General features: G+C 38.3%; 1 long non-coding RNA gene and 3 other non-coding genes across 4 annotated transcripts; all 4 read right to left on the reverse strand.

Annotated features, from left to right (window-relative positions):
- Nucleotides 1–3,613: 3,613 nt before the first annotated feature.
- On the reverse strand, nt 3,614–3,809 carry LOC145110668 (U2 spliceosomal RNA). Its single transcript, XR_013710031.1, has one exon. It is a non-coding gene; the product is annotated as a U2 spliceosomal RNA (small nuclear RNA).
- A 621-nt stretch (nt 3,810–4,430) lies between these two features.
- On the reverse strand, nt 4,431–4,592 carry LOC145110632 (U1 spliceosomal RNA). The gene has a single exon (XR_013709997.1). It is a non-coding gene; the product is annotated as a U1 spliceosomal RNA (small nuclear RNA).
- A 4,887-nt stretch (nt 4,593–9,479) lies between these two features.
- LOC145168665 (uncharacterized) lies at nt 9,480–13,676 on the reverse strand. The gene is made up of 3 exons (XR_013741991.1): nt 12,716–13,676; nt 10,840–10,914; nt 9,480–9,652 (listed from the first exon to the last, which is right to left on the reverse strand). It is a non-coding gene; the product is annotated as an uncharacterized LOC145168665 (long non-coding RNA).
- Nucleotides 13,677–14,922: 1,246 nt separating this feature from the next.
- LOC145110030 (U2 spliceosomal RNA) lies at nt 14,923–15,117 on the reverse strand. Its single transcript, XR_013709425.1, has one exon. It is a non-coding gene; the product is annotated as a U2 spliceosomal RNA (small nuclear RNA).
- Nucleotides 15,118–17,571: the final 2,454 nt, after the last annotated feature.

Here is a 17,571-nt window from a genome sequence, read left to right on the forward strand (position 1 = left end):
AAGAATAAATAAATAAAGATCTATAGGGAAACAAAAAGAACCTTGAGTTTGTGTAGATCTAGCTTCAAATAAGCATAGGATGGACCCTATGTAGTGTTGTAAGAAACAAGTTCCTATAGTTGTTTCCACGGGAAGTTCTACCTACAAAATGGATCAAGTTTTACAAGTGTTGTTAAACTAAGAAAACAATTATCAATATTGGTATCTATTTGTAGAAAAACCCATCTAAGCATTTATTATATTCGAAAAAAATGGCAAAAGAAAGATGCATCTAGCAGGTTGTGCATGTAAGAAATACCTTTCGGTAATATCCCAATCTACTTTCCAGTCAATGCCCTTCAAATCCATCAATTATCTCATCAGCTCATGAATGCAGAGGGTAGGATGGGTATCATCCATTTGGACAAAAACTTTTTCTGCAAACTCATTATGATAGACATTGATAAAGGAAACAAAGCACCTGTTACAATAGTTCTTTACTAACAACCAAAACCATCCCAATTCCCATATGTTTGAGAAACAATTAGACTTTAGTCAATATTACCCATGTTTTGTTATGTAGCTTTTCATTACCCAAATCGTTTTTTAAAGAATGAAATGATTTTAAAAAATTACAATTTTATTTACTAGAAATTACAAATTACTCTAAAATAAGTGAAGTTCGCTTTAAGTTATACGGATAGAAATAAACTTATCCCACATATGTATCACCCACTTCCATGTTCTTCCTTTTTTTTTTTTTTGAAAGAGGTCCATGTTCTTCCTTGTTTCCTGCTACCCTTGCATTGATGATAAACCATATCAAAAGAAGATTATATTAGTCCCTCACAAGAAAAAGAGGACAACAAAATAAACCAAATCAAAAAAGGAAAAGTTAGTTCAAGGCAGATCTTACATCCTTTAATGCCACATTTCTAGTTTCTTCCATCTTTTTGCTCTACTGCACTTTGTATAACGCCATCTATCACCAAATGCCCGAAATTTTAAATTAAATGACTAGATAGCAGTTTTGGTATCTGAAATGTCTGAATGTAATTGTTGTAGCATCCGGTTATTAAAACAGTAAGGCTATACCATATGATCAACACAAACACCAATAGGGAAACAAACCCATTTGTAAATAAAAAAACAGATTTTTTTTATTTGCTTATAAGTTGCTTCATAGTTTTGAAATATGCATCACACTATAATACATCATTGGTGTTTTATAAGTAAATATTCCTACACGTCAAAAGAAGTGAAAATAAATGAAATTTTAAATTGATTATTAACACTTAAAAGGCTTTGATTATTATGTATAAAAATCAAATTTGGTGTAAGTAATCGTAAGAAAACTTAATATAGAACTTAAAAGTCAAACTTTTAGTAATAAGTATGCCAAAAAATTGAAATAAGTTAAAATGAAAGATACATTGATAGGAAAACAAAGCGTCAAGAAGAACTCTATGAATTACTGATGTAATTTAAAAATAAACAAAGGCAAACCCACCATGGCTACCGGTTGTTCGATATTCAGCAGTAACTGAACCTACCACAAACCCTTAGTTTCTAAAATGAAGAAATATGTTAGCCGGATAAGATTCTCAACACCGCAAAGAGGAAAATATATAGTTAGATTAGAGTAAAAACAATGTCAAAATAGAGTAATTACATTGGTTTTTAAGGCTAAGAAACTAAAATTTTAATAAAATGTCAATATAAAGTAATAACAATTACATAGATTAAGAGAAACGTTAAACATCTAAGAAAGTACCAGATACCATGGCTGCAAAGCTCCAAAAAGACGAAAGGGAGAAAGATTGACTGCCGCACAATGCTATTAGTGTTTCTTCGGTCGAGGATTTCACATCAGAAGGAGGAAAATGAGGAGATGCAGCACTTTGATCAACATCAACATCAAAAATACGAAAGGGAGAATGAATAACGCCCTAGCTCCCCATTTATAATCGCTGGCCATATAACCATATTGATAAGAGATGAGGCCTCTAGATATTGTAGACATGGTTGGGAGAAGGTATGATTGGATCCGGTTTCAAAGCATAACAATATATTTCAAAGCGGCCATGGAATTCGATCCACATAGCTTGATGAAATAGGTCAACCCATGGAAAGGAAAAGGGGTTTCCGACCGGTGGAAACAAGGGAGCAGAGACAAGGCGGTGTGTTTAATTTTTGAGATTTCATTTCCCCCCTTAGCTGTTAAAAGATGGAGAACGCGCCTTTCATAAAAAACTTATAAAACGACCTGCCTACACGACACACATTTTATGATAAGTGTCCTCTGTGCTTTTATTTTTTTCGTTGTGACACTAATTTTTGGACATGAAAAAATGCATGTCTTGAATCCTTCAAATTTTGGGAGAGCCGACTTTCTTTTTAGGAAACAATGGAAAAACATATTCATCAAAGATTGTAATGTAGCGGGCGCATTGGTTAACCCGAACGGCATGACCAGAAACTCGTAATGTCCTTCATGAGTGCAGAAAGCAGTTTTTGGAACATGCCCGACCTTCAGCGAATTTGGTGATACCCTGATCTAAGATCAAGCTTGAAAAAGATAGTAGCTCCATGTAATTCGTCGAGTATCTCATCTATGATTGGAATTGGAAATTTATCAAGAACGGTTGCTTTATTAAGTGCTCGATAATCCACACAAAACCTCCAACTTCCGTCTTTTTTCTTCACCAACAAAACCGGGCTCGAAAAAGGGCTAGTACTCGGCTGAATTATACCTACGTTGAGCATTTCATGGACTAGCTTCTCGATCTCATCCTTTTGTGCATGGGGATAGCGGTAGGGGCAAACGCTAATTGGAGCGGTGCCCTCGCGAAGGGTGATGGCGTAACCTGTTCAACTTTGTATCTTATATATCAGGCTTAGGCTAAAGGAGACAACTAAGATTTTGTCTTGATCGTCCGTCGTTTTTAATTATTCTCCATTTTTAGTCGTGAAGCTCTATACTTGATATGAGGACCTAGTATGACATATGTTCCACCGGGTTTGCAGTTAAACTCCCGGTTTTGCATATTTGGACATTTTGGTGAACTCAATAGCCACAAAATCTTCATTACTTTACGAAACGGGATCCTGGTTTCCTAGTTGATGGGTGAAATGATTGTGTGGTTTTGATAATAGCAAGGGTGGGGAATGAATACCGGACGAATGGTAACCTGATGGAAGAGTTTGGCGTTGAAGGTGACGAATCGATTCCCATGCATGATGCATCCCTTGTGAATTTATACTTGTTTTATCATTTTTTGTGAGGTTTTGATAGTATGGATTGCTGCAATCAGTGATATGCATGGCAACTCTATCTAGCATTTTTGGGCAGCCTGCAGTTGGAAAAGTGAACTGGTTCTTGCTATTGATGTTAATACCATAGTTTTCTTTAACTCACAAACTGAATTGGTTCTTGCTCAGTTTTCTTTGGTGCAGGGTATGTGGGATGACCTCAGGCATGGAGCGTACAAGTCATCTGGATTATTAATTAATCATGATAAACTACAAGGGTCAATGGTACCTGCTGCAACTCTCCTTAAGTGCTTATAACTTTAGTGCGTGGAAGTGGCCAGCATGGATGCATTAGAAAAGCTAAGCTTAAACTTTGGATTTGGAGGGGTGCGCCATGCCAAGGCAATAGTGCAACGCCAAGGCGACACTCAAAGACCCCAATAGCAAGCTATTGTGACGGATCTTTCCCCATAAAAAATAAGATTAATATCGAGTGGGCCGATGGCCCACATATCAGATATTAAACTGATAAGAACAGATACTACACTTGATCTTAGCCAAAAGGCCGAGAAAGGTATGAAATTTCCATAAACGAAAAGCCTTCCGTTTTGAACCCACTCAACATTCTCTGTTTGCTTTGTTTGAGGCGATGTGGGACTCATTAACTTTGCCCAGGTATTATTATTTTATTTTCTCATCCAGTCACATGCATGCAACCGACTCAACTAATGGCTTCACTGCAATCGCTTAATTTGCTTAATTAATATAGCTACCATATGTTAATATTAATATAAATTATAAACCATGAGACTACCCAACGCAGCAGCACAAAGAAATCTTGATATTTGTCATTAATTTTTTTATTTACCAGCTTCTAATCCAAGTTACCTATTCTATTTATTTGTTATTTTCAGGTTTAATGTTTCTAAGGAGAGACAGGTATATATGTATCCTATCCTCATAACCACTTGATGATGGGGATGATTTGTTACTTGACTATGATCGATGCAACCTATCCAAATCTGAGTCAACAGAAACTATGCATGGGCCTAACCAAATCTGAATCAACAGAAATTACGCACGGGTTTCTTTTTTGGCTTTGAACTCCCTCTTATATAATATATATCACATACACCAACAAAGACAAGACGTCCGTTTGGAAATATATATTTATAATAACCTTAAAACTAGAGTATAGGTAGGGGCCGCGCGAACGCAGCCCCTGCTAACACATATTATGACGTAGGTTCGACCAACTTGGGCCGACCTTAGACAGGCACCTCTCCGTAATGTGCAATAGAGATCACCAACCTAGGCCATGGACCTTCTTGATCGCCCAAAGACCCCGTCCAGGTAAGTGACTTTTCGGTTCCCCTACCCTCACTTTTTATCCAACAACTACCTTCACTTTTCTTTTTTTCACCCTCCGATGTGGGATGGATTCCTATTCTTAATTCTTTGCCAAACTTACATATAAGATGTGGGATGGATTCCTATTCTTAATTCTTTGCCAAACTTACATATACAACTCTACGTACTGCATCTCTAACTTCATGCTTTACCTTATTTATATATATCCTAATCACAAAAACACAACTTGCCACACTCAATCTCAACTCATCATCAACCCATATAATACTTGCTTGCATTTCATCCCTGCTATTACTTTACCAAATAAACAAAATATATTATATATCAGACTATCACCTCCATGCTTCTCAAGACGATGCAAAAAATCTTGGTGATGCCCTTGGACGATGTTGTGCTTCAAGGCCTGCAAAAGTGACACTCAGCTACATCTACCCGATTCCTTTATCGTCCCTTCACGCAAAATAATTATTTTGCAATATATATGTTGCTTATATGTACAATCACGCTTTGCTCTAATCAATATTTCATGCTTCTTTCTCTATACAAAAATTGTCACTTATGATAACACTTTTTCACGTACGTATTGTTATGCACAACTACCCGTGCGCATCCATGGCATAAAACCGCCTTATCTTTGACCACGACTCGACCATTTCGCTGAAAATTGATATTCCATGTGTAAACTGGGGATCAGTTATATTTCTGCTAATAGTAAAACTGATAATTAAAAACTATATATGCCTTGACATTGTGTTCTCATGTTTTGTTCAAAGAAAGGGGCCGAAAAGAATAATAGGGAAAGGGAAAAGGAGAATAGAGAGTTATTATTTTATTTATCTTATATAGTTGGAAAGAATATAAGGAATCCGACCTTTCATAATGTTCTAGAGTTTCAGGTAAAAGAAAGAAAGCTTATAATTTGATAACTTTGTATTCAACATCTCAAATACCATACAATTGTTAGAAACAGTAAAATACAATAATCACTATCAGAAACAACCAAATCCATCTATTGCTGGCTAAACCAAAAAGTTCCGGCAAAATCTCTTAACTCTGGCCATCAAATGATTATGCATTAGCTAAGGTGAACAAAGCATGATTTCATTCGTTAAATTTATCCAAACCTATTGAAAGTTTGTAATTCTCATGGGACAACAAGCATATGTATTTGAAACCATTTTAAAACTAACCTTTACCAACTTTGTTGATGTTGAGTATGGTGTATGTCTTATCGTACTCCTTATCGCCCCCAATTGATGCAAAATATATTTTTTAAGACCAAATAGATCAATTTTCATCCTAATAATTTAATATAATCCTTGTATGTGCAAAAATGTTTGGCAAATATGGCGCTTAATACATAGAGTAAATCACCAAATTTTGGATCAAATATCATGGGAGATTGATAATCAATTAGAGATATTGTCTCTAACGGTAGAAGAATCGATTGGAAAACATATAGATTTTCGATTTGTGATTGGAATGTATTGCTAAATCTATTAAGGAATGTAACTAGATGTGCTAAGATGTTGAAAAATGAAGAAATTGTTAGATTTAATGATTTTTGTGTTATTGCAAGTAGAAATTTGTTTTGGATCAATATTTCTAGTATCCTATGAGGGTTCTTAATCATTGAAATTGGTCCCTAAGTTGACTAAAAAGAGTGTGAATCTTGAAAATGGGCAACAACCATTATTTTTGAAAAAAAGAAAAGAGAGAGAGAGAGGGAGTATCAACACCTTTGGTACAACTTTACAAGGTGTTTTAAAGACAATGTGAAACCTATTCAAAATATGTAAGACCTAATGGATTTGGTACGACCATATATGTTACAGCTCATACTTCATTTTACAAGCCATGAAAATTTTTGGCAAACGATGGGTTTTGTTTGGGGCAAACGATGGGTTTTGCAAAATTTAGGAGTTATCTTTTGTTATCTTTTGCTTTGGTAGTTTCTAGTTTCCTATTTTCTTGTTTATTTGTTATTTCCCTTTCACCGTACTTGTATTTATAGCCGCTTTGGCATCTAGAATGAAGCATCGTTTTTGTGTGAGAAATACACCTGTGATAATATTTATCATTCGGTATCAGAGCAAATTTCGATCACTAAAGAGAGAGTAACGATGATGAATGACGATAAGATGAAGGTACCAGTCTTTGATGGCCATTATGAGCATTGGAGTGAAATGATGGAGAACTTGTTGCGTGCAAAACAGGTGTGGAACCTGATTGATCCAGGAATTAGAGAACCGGCAGTTGGGATTGCTCAAAGTGAAGCAGAAAAGAAAAAGTTGGAAGAGCTGTGAATGAAGATTTGCAAGTCAAGCACTACTTGTATCAGGCAATCGATCCGGTTACGTTTGAGCAAATTCTAGATAGAAAAACCTCCAAAGCTGTGTGGGACTCCATGAAGCAGAGATTTGCAGGAAACGAACGAGTGAAAAGATCCATTTTACAAAAGCTTCGAAGAGACTTCGAAGTCCTTGAGATGAAGACAAACGAGACTATCACATAATACTTTGGTAGGGTGTTGACAGTTTCCAATCAGATAAGAAGCAATGGAGAACTGATACAGGACGTCAAGATTGTTGAAACGATTCTCAGAACCCTGACCGACAAGTATACATATGTGGTGGTCTCAATTGAAGAGTCAAAGAATGTTGAAGAGATGTCCATAGAAGAGCTGCAGAGTACCTTGGTGGTTCATGAGAGCAGAAATTCAAGAAGATTGAAAAAAAGGATGATCAGGCCTTGAAGGCAGAAGTTGGGGCATTATTCTTATGAATGCCCTTACTCAAAGGAGGCTAATTATGCGGGTTTTGATGAGAATGAGGAAGTCATTCTTATCGCTGAGATAAACATGGAGGAGAGTGTGTGTATGGCTGATACATGTGGCAAGAACAAAGGCTTGTTGTGGTTTTTGGACTCTGGCTGCCCAAACCACATGTGTGGTAACAAAGACAGATTCATTGATCTTGATTCAGGGTTTTCGAATTCTGTTAAGCTTGGAAACAACTCACATATGATGGTTGGTGGAAAAGGAAGTGTGAAGCTGTTATTGAATAGAGAAACATATGTGATTAAGGATGTTTATTATGTTCCAGACGTCAAGAACAATCTACTCAGTGTAGGGCAGCTCCAACAAAAGGGATTGTCCTTTCTTTTTCAAGTGAATGTTTGTAAGGCTTTTCATCAAGAAAAAGGCTTGATCTTTCAGAGCTACATGAGCATGAATCGAATGTTTCCCATCATTGAGGAAAATGATGTTGTCACTAAACAGAAAACAAACGGGTGTATGTACACCAGTGATGAAGATAATCCTAGGTTATGGCATGAACGAATGGGGCATCTCAGCAACACAAGTATGGAGACACTTCAAAGGAAAGGTATGGTTCGTGATTTGCCTCGATTTCCTATCAATAAAAACATATGTGAAGACTGTATGATAGGAAAGCAAACCAAGGAAGCGATTCCAAAGGCAAGTAAGTGGCGAGCAGGAGAGATCTTGGAATTGATACACTCAGATATTTGTGGGCCAATATAACATCCATCACACACAGGTAACAGGTACTTCTTGAGTTTCATTGATGATTACAGTCGCAAGGGTTGGGTGTACTTGTTAACAGAGAAGTCGCAAGCTCTTGAAAGTTTTAAACAATTCAAGAAGAAGGTTGAGACCGAGACAGGAAAAGTTGTTAAGGCCCTTCGAACAAATCGTAGTGGGGAGTACCTATCGGACGCCTTTAAAAAGTTTTGCTTAGAACATGGAATTAAGAGGCAACTTACAACTAGCTTTCATCCCCAGCAAAACGAGGTTGCTGAGCGAAAGAATCGAACGGTCACCAACATGGTAGTAACAATGTTAGCAGCCAAAAATATGCCAAAAAAGTTATGGGTGGAAGCAGCAATGTGGAGTTTCTATGTGCTTAACAGATGCCCGACTAAAGCTCTCTCAAACATAACCCCCCAAGAAGCCTGGAGTGGAAGCAAGCCAACAGTTCATCACTTTCGTGTTTGGGGCTGCTTAGTTCATGTTCATGTGCCTAAAGAAAAACGAACTAAACTTGATCACAAAAGCTTTGTTTGTATTTTAACAGGAATGAGTGAAGAATCAAAGGCGTATCGGCTGATTGATCCACAAACAATGAGAGTGATTGTGAGCAAAGATGTCATCTTTGAAGAACATAAGTCTTGGAATTGGAGTCAACCTAAAGAAGGTGATGATGACAAAGAAATTACTTAGGGAGATTATGACTTTATTGATGAAGAGTATGAGTTTGTGAATGGAAATTCTTTTGAACAATATAACGAAGTTGAACATGATGAGCTAAATGGTGATTCCAGCCCGGTGATCTCAGTTTCTGGTCCCAACATCCCAACATTCGGGGAGGGAAGACAACAAAGGGTGAGAAGACGTCCCACTTACCTGCATGATTATTTTGCTGGTGATGAACTAGATCTAGATTCGGACGATGATATGGTGAACATTGCTGATCTTATCAATCAAGATCCTATTTACTATGAAGATGTAGTCAAGGAAGACAAATGGAAGAAGGCTATGGATCTTGAAATTCAAGCAATAGAAAGGAATCAGACCTCGCGATTGGTAGACCTACGTAAGGGAGCCAAATGTATCGGAGTTAAGTGGCTTTTTAAAACCAAACTTAATGAAAAGGGAGATATTGAGTAACACAAGGCAAAGTTGGTTGTAAGGGGGTATGGACAAGAATTTGGGGTTGATTATGTAGAAGTATATTCCCCAGTTGTTAGGATGGACACGATTCGTTTGATGATTGCATTAGTTGTCACACCCCCAAACCAGAACGGCGGAAACGTTCGGGGGTGGATGACATCATGTAAGTATCACAACACATGCATTATAGTAATCAAAGTACAGCCAACCATTGCATTAATAAGTATAAGTTTTACATAAGTATTTTAGACATTTCAAATTCAAACATCAACGTAGATACAGAAGACAACAGAAGTCGCAGTACGATACTAGGCAGTCTTCTCAAAAGCTTCGGGGGTGTACCTGTCTACTAGAGCCCTGAGAATACAAGTAAGTTTTGAAATAGTATCAACATAAAGCTGGTGAGTTCATAAGCATTTTGTTTTAGAAAGACGGTTCTCGGTTCTTTTGAAAAGTGCGATATCTTTCTCCAAAAAAACCTTATATTATCTGGTGTATTAAATACATAAACCTTAAGTAAAATGATCCTTTGATATCTGTTGAAAGTGTTCCTCAAGAAAATCCCATATTTTCTTATGAAAAACATGATTAAACCCATTTCTTCTATGACTTCTTGGTTCATACTAGTCACGAATAAACCAAGGAGTTATGGAAGAAATATGAATATCCGTTAGTTGATAAATAAACCATCTGTTTATAAAATACTGATGTTTACCCTGGGAAAATCCTACATTTTCCTTAAGTGTAAGTTATTGAGTTACCCGTTCTAAATCGGAAAGTACAAGTATCTACCATACTTATATTGTTTAAGCATTTTTCTTTTTGAAAACCTTGGCTACTTCCAGTTATGGATATCAATCTTATTACATATGTAAGACTCGTTAAAAACCTGGTGATCTGAATCCTGAAAGTGTTGTTAATACCCTTCTGTGATCACTTAGTTATTAACTCTAAAGTTCGTGCGTTTGATCTATTATTACGTAAATGCATCGTTGTTATCTACATTGCGAGCTTTATGACCATACATTAACTTGATATGGCGCGAATCGGGCACCAGTATCCTTTATGACTTTGTCACCCGTAGACCTGCCGGTCCTACTGTAGCTAGCAGCAAGGTGCGGGATAGTCAGTCCCGCATACGTCTATACACAAAAATCACGCTCTCCTTCGAGGAGACTCTGGTTCATAAGGGGTAGTCCTCCACTTAGTTAAGTTTGTAAGCGCCCAAGGACGTGTCTCCAATTAGATTAACGACTTTACAAGTAATAATACAGGAAAAACCCTTTTTGTTATCAACATGAATCCTTACAAAGTAATATCTTTTGTTTCATGATTCATAATTTCATTTCCTTAGTTTTGAAAACTGTTTTTGCAAGGTTTGTATCCTAACACGTTTTGTAAAACTGATTCCTATATTCGATGTATATCAATAATGGAAATATATTAAACAAAATAATATATTCGAACACAAGATTACTTGTGCTTTTACTTGTATCCCCCCTGAAAACATTAAAAACTCGGAAAATGTAGGGGTATGAACTCACCTCGAGTGAGTAGTTTGAATGAAAGATCGGTATGAGATGCTGAGTGTCAAGTGAAGCCTCGAACACAATTGGATCCTATTTAACATGTAATAACACATATATGATTCAAATTAGGGTATTTCACGACTAGACATGATAGGAAACCACCCTAAGGACTTGGAAACACTAGAACTAAGTGTTAGAACCATATGCGATTGATTGAGGGAGGTGTACGGCCACCCGTAAGGGTGTGTACGGTCCATGAGTGTATGGCTGTACACTCATGATGAGATGTGCTTATTAGGTGCTTCCAAGGTTCTAACTAGCATCCAAAGAGTGTTCTAGGTCCCATGCTTAGTTGTGATGCAAGTTTGAGGCCAATAAATATCATCAAAGTGGGTTTACGACCCTAAGAGGTGTGTGCGGCCGTACACCCTTCATGATCATGATAAAGTTGTCAAATTTAAGATGAATCAAGGCTAGGTTCATGTCCAACTGGAAGATAAGGGTCAAACTCTCACTTTGGAGAGCCTTTAAGGGGTGTACGGCCAACCTTATAAAGGTGTGCGGCCGTACTCTTCAAGGGATGAAGAACATGATGAAACTTGAAGAATCAAGGCTTAGATCAAGAGGTCTTTCAAGTATAACAAGCTAGAGGATGGAATACTCACGTTTTTGAAGCCTTGGAGGGTTCACGGTTGAGTAAGCTTGAGAGAAAGGGAGTAGTGTGCAACCAAGAGAAGAAAGGAATGAAGGAAATGAGGTCCACTTATATATATAGGGGTGGGTGTGCGACCATAAGGGGGTGTACAGTCGTACACCCATGTGTACGGCCGTACACCCATGTGTACGACCGTACACTCCTCCAAAAGGAGTGTATGGCCCGATTAGCTACTTTACGACTTTGATAACTCATCCCTAATCTCAACCTTGGTTGTACTCAAGCTTAGAACACTTAAACGAACCCTTAAACAGTGCTAGAAGATAACAAAAACGAGTTCAACATTGATTGAATTGAATAGATGTACAAAATAGAAGTTCCCGGTTGTCACATTAGCTGCTCAAAATGGTTGGAATATTTATCAAATGGACGTTAAGTCCGCTTTTCTTTATGGAACACTGGAAGAAGACGTGTACGTGCAGCAGCCACAAGGATACGTGGTTAAAGACAGTGAGCATAAGGTGTACAAACTTCAAAAGGCCTTGTACGGACTTAAACAAGCCCCCAGGGCTTGGTTTAGCCGTATTGAAGCGTATTTTATTAAAGAAGGCTTTACAAGGAGCAAATTTGAACACAATTTGTTTATCAAGAAAACATCATATGGCAAATGGTTGTTTGTAAATATATATGTTAATGATTTGTAGTACACAAGGAATGATGAAAGAATGTTGGAAGATTCAAGTGTTCTATGAAAGGTGAATTTGAGATGACAGATCTGGGAAAGATGAGATATTTCTTGGGAATTGAGGTGTTTCAAACTCCAGCTGAAATTCATGTGTCGCAGCAAAAATATGCAGTTGAAATTCTGACCCGTTTTAACATGTTGGATTGCAACGCAGTTGTGAATCCAATTGTTCCTGGTTGCAAGTTGAAGTTGGAAGAGGGAGAACCTGTGAATGAAATGTTATTCAAGAGTTTGGTGGGAAGTTTGATGTACATCACAACCACATGGCCAGATATCCAGTTTGTGGTAAGCTATGTCAGTAGGTTCATGTCCAGACCAAGACCAAGACCAACAGAGGCTCACTTTGCAGCTGCAAAAAGGGTGTGTGATACCTTCAAGGAACGTTGGATTATGGTATATGGTACAAAAAAGGAGGAAGTGGCAAAATGGAAGTGTTTACCGACAGTGATTTCGCTGGGGATCAAAATGACCGGAAAAGTACGTCTGGGTACCTGGTGTTGTGGGATGGAGCTGCTGTCGCTTGGTCATCAAAAAAACAGAGCACAATTGCGTTATCTTCTACGGAAGCAGAGTACATGGCAGTTGTAGCATGTTCCTGTCAATTTATGCGGATTCGAGGAATTCTTGAGGAGCTTGGAATGAAGCAGCAAAGCAGTACAGTGATCAAGTGTGATAACACTTCCACCATCAAGCTTTCAAAAAACTCAGCCTTTCATGGCAAATGCAAGCATATTGAGGTTAGGTATCATTTTCTTCGTGACTTGGTTGGTGATGGAACTGTTGAGCTGCAACATGTTGGAACTAAGGAACAGGTGGCAAATATATTTACCAAACCACTGCATCGAGATGTCTTTGTGAAGCTGAGAAAAAGGTTGGGAATGTGTTCACTTGAAGACAAACAAAACTTCAATGTCTAGTTTGAGGGAGGGTTTGTTGGAGATTGGTAATTGCTTTTAATAAAGAATTCAAAATAAAGTTGGATCAGCAAGATGTGCACATGAACACATGGTCTATGCACGTGTGTTGTACTTGGTCAACAACTATTATCTTTTGCTTTAGGAGTTATCTTTTGTTATCCTTTGCTTTGGTAGTTTCTAGTTTCCTATTTTCTTGTTTATTTTCTATTTCCCTTTCACCTTACTTGTATTTATAGCCGCTTTGGCATCTAGAATGAAGCATCGTTTTTGTGTGAAAAATACACATGTGATAATATTTATCAACCAATTCATTTTATAGACACTTACACTTATTCAAGGGATTTTGTTCTAGAGCTTTTGGTTTGGCTTATAAAGTTATTCCCCAGCATTTACAGGGGTGCGATATGTAGGTAGTGTTTTTGGACATACACACTTTCATCAAAGAAAATACTTTTTTGTAGAGTCTACCTATGTACAGTATAGTGTAGATTTATTAAGCAAAAGAACACTTGGGGTAAATAAATGTTTTTAAGGAACGGATTATAAACATATTTATAGGTAAAATTATTGGCAATTTAAGAGAAAAAAGGTAGGGAAAATCAACAAATGACCACAAAAGAAGGTGTGGTTGAAGAAAATGACCAAAAAATTGCAACTATCATAAAATGACCATGATTTCCATAGGAAGGGTCTCTGCGGAACTCGTTCAGCTATGATAAATTGGAAAATCTCGGAGGAAGTGACATGGGCAGGGGTAAATTCGTAAAAACACAAAGAAGACTTAACAAAATTGAAAGGGTGCTGGTCAAAAATTTAGTTTAAAGTCGAAAAAATTGTGTTTGAAATCGAAAAAGTTGTGTTTGAAATCGAAAAAAATTATGTTTGAACTTACCAAAATCGAAAAAAATGTGTTTGAAATCGTTTGGAAAATTTTTGTTTGAAATCGAAAAAACTTACCAAAATCGTTCTCTGTCATTATTTGTGAAAATTATAATTAGATAATCGACAATAATGTAGTTGCAACTTTGTATCTTATATCTCAGGCTTAGGCTCAAAGAGACAACTAAGATTTTGTCTTGATCGTCCATCGTTTTTAATGATTCTCTATTTTTAGTCGTGAAGCTCTATACTTGATATGAGGACCTTGTATGACATATGTTCCACCGGGTTTGCAGTTAAACTCCCGGTTTTACATATTTGGACATTTTGGTGAACTCAATAGCCACAAAATCTTCATTACTTTATGAAACGGGATCCTGGTTTCTTAGTTGATGGCTGAAATGATTGTGTGGTTTTGATAATACCAAGGGTGGGGAATGAATACCGGACAAATGGTAACCTGATGGAAGAGTTTGGCGTTGAAGGTGACAAATCGATTCCCATGCATGATGCATCCCTTGTGAATTTATACTTGTTTTATCATTTTTTGTGAGGTTTTGATAGTATGGATTGCTGCAATCAGTGATATGCATGGCAACTCTATCTAGCATTTTTGGGCAGCCTGCAGTTGGAAAAGTGAACTGGTTCTTGCTATTGATGTTAATATCATAGTTTTCTTTAACTCACAAACTGAATTGGTTCTTGCTCAGTTTTCTTCTTTGGTGCAGGGTATATGGGATGACCTCAGGCATGGAGCGTACAAGTCATCTGGATTATTAATTAATCATGGTAAACTACAAGGGTCAATGGTACCTGCTGCAACTCTCCTTAAGTGCTTATAACTTTAGTGGAAGTGGCCAGCATGGATGCATTAGAAAAGCTAAGCTTAAACTTTGGATTTGGAGGGATGCGTCATGCCAAGGCAATAGTGCAACGTCAAGGCGACACTCAAAGACCCCAATATCAAGCTATTGTGTCGGATCTTTCCCCATAAAAATAAGATTAATATCGAGTGGGCCGATGAGCCACATATCAGATATTAAACTGATAAGAACAGATACTACACTTGATCTTAGCCAAAAGGCCGAGAAAGGTATCAAATTTCCGTAAGCGAAAAGCCTTCCGTTTTGAACCTACTCAACATTCTCTGTTTGCTTTGTTTGAGGCGATGTGGGACTCATTAACTTTGCCCAGGTATTATTATTTTATTTTGTCATCCAGTCAATGCAACCGACTCACCTAACGGCTTCACTGTAATAGCTTAATTTGCTTAATTAATATAGCTACCATATGTTAATATTAATATAAATTATAAACCATGAGACTACCCAACGCAACATCACAAAGAAATCTTGATATTTGTCATTAATTTTTTAATTTACCAGCTTCTAAACCTGCTATCTCGATCGGAGATAATGGATACAGGTACGCCATGAAGGCGAACTATTTCTCGAATGTATATTCGTGTGAGTCTATCCATTTTGTAGTTTTCTTTGATTGGTAGGAAGTGGGCGGATTTAGTCAGCCGACCGACAATTACCCAAATGGCATCGTGCCCACTCGGAGATCTTGGTAACTTAGTGATAAAATCCATTGTAATCATTTCCCACTTCCACTCAGGTATTTTTGGCTGCTGAAGTAAACCTGAGGGCTTTTGATATTCTACCTTCACCTTGGTGCAAGTCAGGCACTTGCCCACGAAAGTAGCGATCTCTGCTCTCATGTTCGGCCACCAATATAGTCGTTTGAGATCCAGATACATTTTATCTGAACCTGGGTGAATGGAGTATCTAGTCTTGTGAGCTTCGTTCACGACAACTTCTCTGTAACCACCGTACTTCGGGGTCCAAATACGGTCCATGAAATCGTAAACAACGTCTCCCTTGACCTCTAAGTTCTTTTTCATTCCCCGCAAGGCTTCATCCGTCATGTTCTCTGGGTTTAAGGCTTCCAGCTGAGCCTCTCTGATTTGCATGGATAATTGGGACTGAATGGTCATTGACAATGCCTTCACCTTACGACCTGAATACTCCTTTCGGCTGAGGGCAACTGGTACCACATTGGCCTTGCCAGGATGGTAGCGTATTTCGCACTCGTAATCGCTGAGTAGCTCTACCCATCGCCACTGCCTCATGTTTAACTTTTTCTGATCGAAGATATGTTGTAGGCTTTTATGTTCAGTGAATACAATGCACTTGGTTCCGTAGAGATAATGTCTCCAGATCTTTAACGCGAAGACCACTGCTCCCAACTCTAGATCGTGAGTTGTGTAATTGACTTTGTGTGTTTTCAGCTGCCTCAAGGCATAGGCGATAACATTTCCTCGCTGCATGAGAACACAGTCTAGGCCCTGATTGGATGCGTCACAGTAGACAACGAAGTCTTCCGTCCCTTCGGGCAGGGACAAGATAGGTGCTCTGCATAGGGCCTGCTTCAATGTTTGAAACGCAGTGTCTTGCTTTTCTCCCCTACTAAAGGTTACACCTTTCTGTGTCAGGGTGGTTAATGGCTTATCGATTTTGGAGAAGTTTTGGACAAACCTGCGATAATAGCCAACGAGACCCAAGAATTGGCGGATTTCTGTGGGTGTCTTTAGTGCTGACCAATTCTCAATCCCTTTGATTTTGGAAGGGTCCACGTGTATGCCTTCCTCGCTAACCACATGACCAAGGAAAGTTACCTTCCTGATCCAGAACTCACACTTTGAGAATTTTGCATATTGTTTCTCCGCCCTTAATGTTTCTAGCACTAGTCTCAAGTGTTGTTTATGATCATCTTCGCTCCGCGAATTGACAAGTATATCGTCAATGAACATGCTCACGAACTTGTCTAGGAAAGGACAGCACACCCGATTCATCAGGTCCATGAATATTGCCGGTGCGTTGGTTAGACCAAAGGCCATCACTACAAACTCGTAGTGTCCATAACGAGTTCGGAATGCTGTCTTGGGAACATCATTCTCGTGAACCCGCAACTGATGGTACCCTGATCTTAGGTCTATCTTTGAGAAGTAACTGGCTCCCTGAAGTTGGTCGAAGAGGTCGTCGATTATGGGTAAGGGATAACGGTTCTTCATGGTAAGCTTGTTCAGTTCTCGGTAATCTATGCACATCCAAAAGGATCCATCTTTCTTCTTCACGAATAAGATCGGGGCTCCCCAGGGTGAGGAGCTCGGCCTTATGAATCCTTTGCTGATTAGCTCATTGAGCCGGCTGGATAACTCTTGCATTTCCGCCCGCGCTAGACGATAGGGAGATTTAGCTACAGGAGTAGCTCCGGGGATTAAGTCGATACGAAACTCGACTTGGAGCTCGGGAGGAATTCCTAGAAGATCTTCGGGGAAGACGTCAGAAAAGTTGCAGACGTCGGGGATGCTCTCGAGGTATTTAACTTTTTGCTTTTCGTCAACAACATGAGCTAGGAATGCATGGCGCTCCTTCCACATATACTTCTGGGCTTTGATGCATGAAATGATACAAAGGTTCGAACTGAGTTTATCACCATAAATAGTGAGGGATTCGCCAGAGGGAAGATTGAGATGGATAGCTTTC

This window comes from Lactuca virosa, chromosome 4 (genome assembly GCF_052849685.1).
Source record: "Lactuca virosa cultivar CGN04683 chromosome 4, Lactuca_virosa_CGN04683_v6, whole genome shotgun sequence".
NCBI classification, from domain to species: Eukaryota; Viridiplantae; Streptophyta; class Magnoliopsida; order Asterales; family Asteraceae; genus Lactuca; species Lactuca virosa.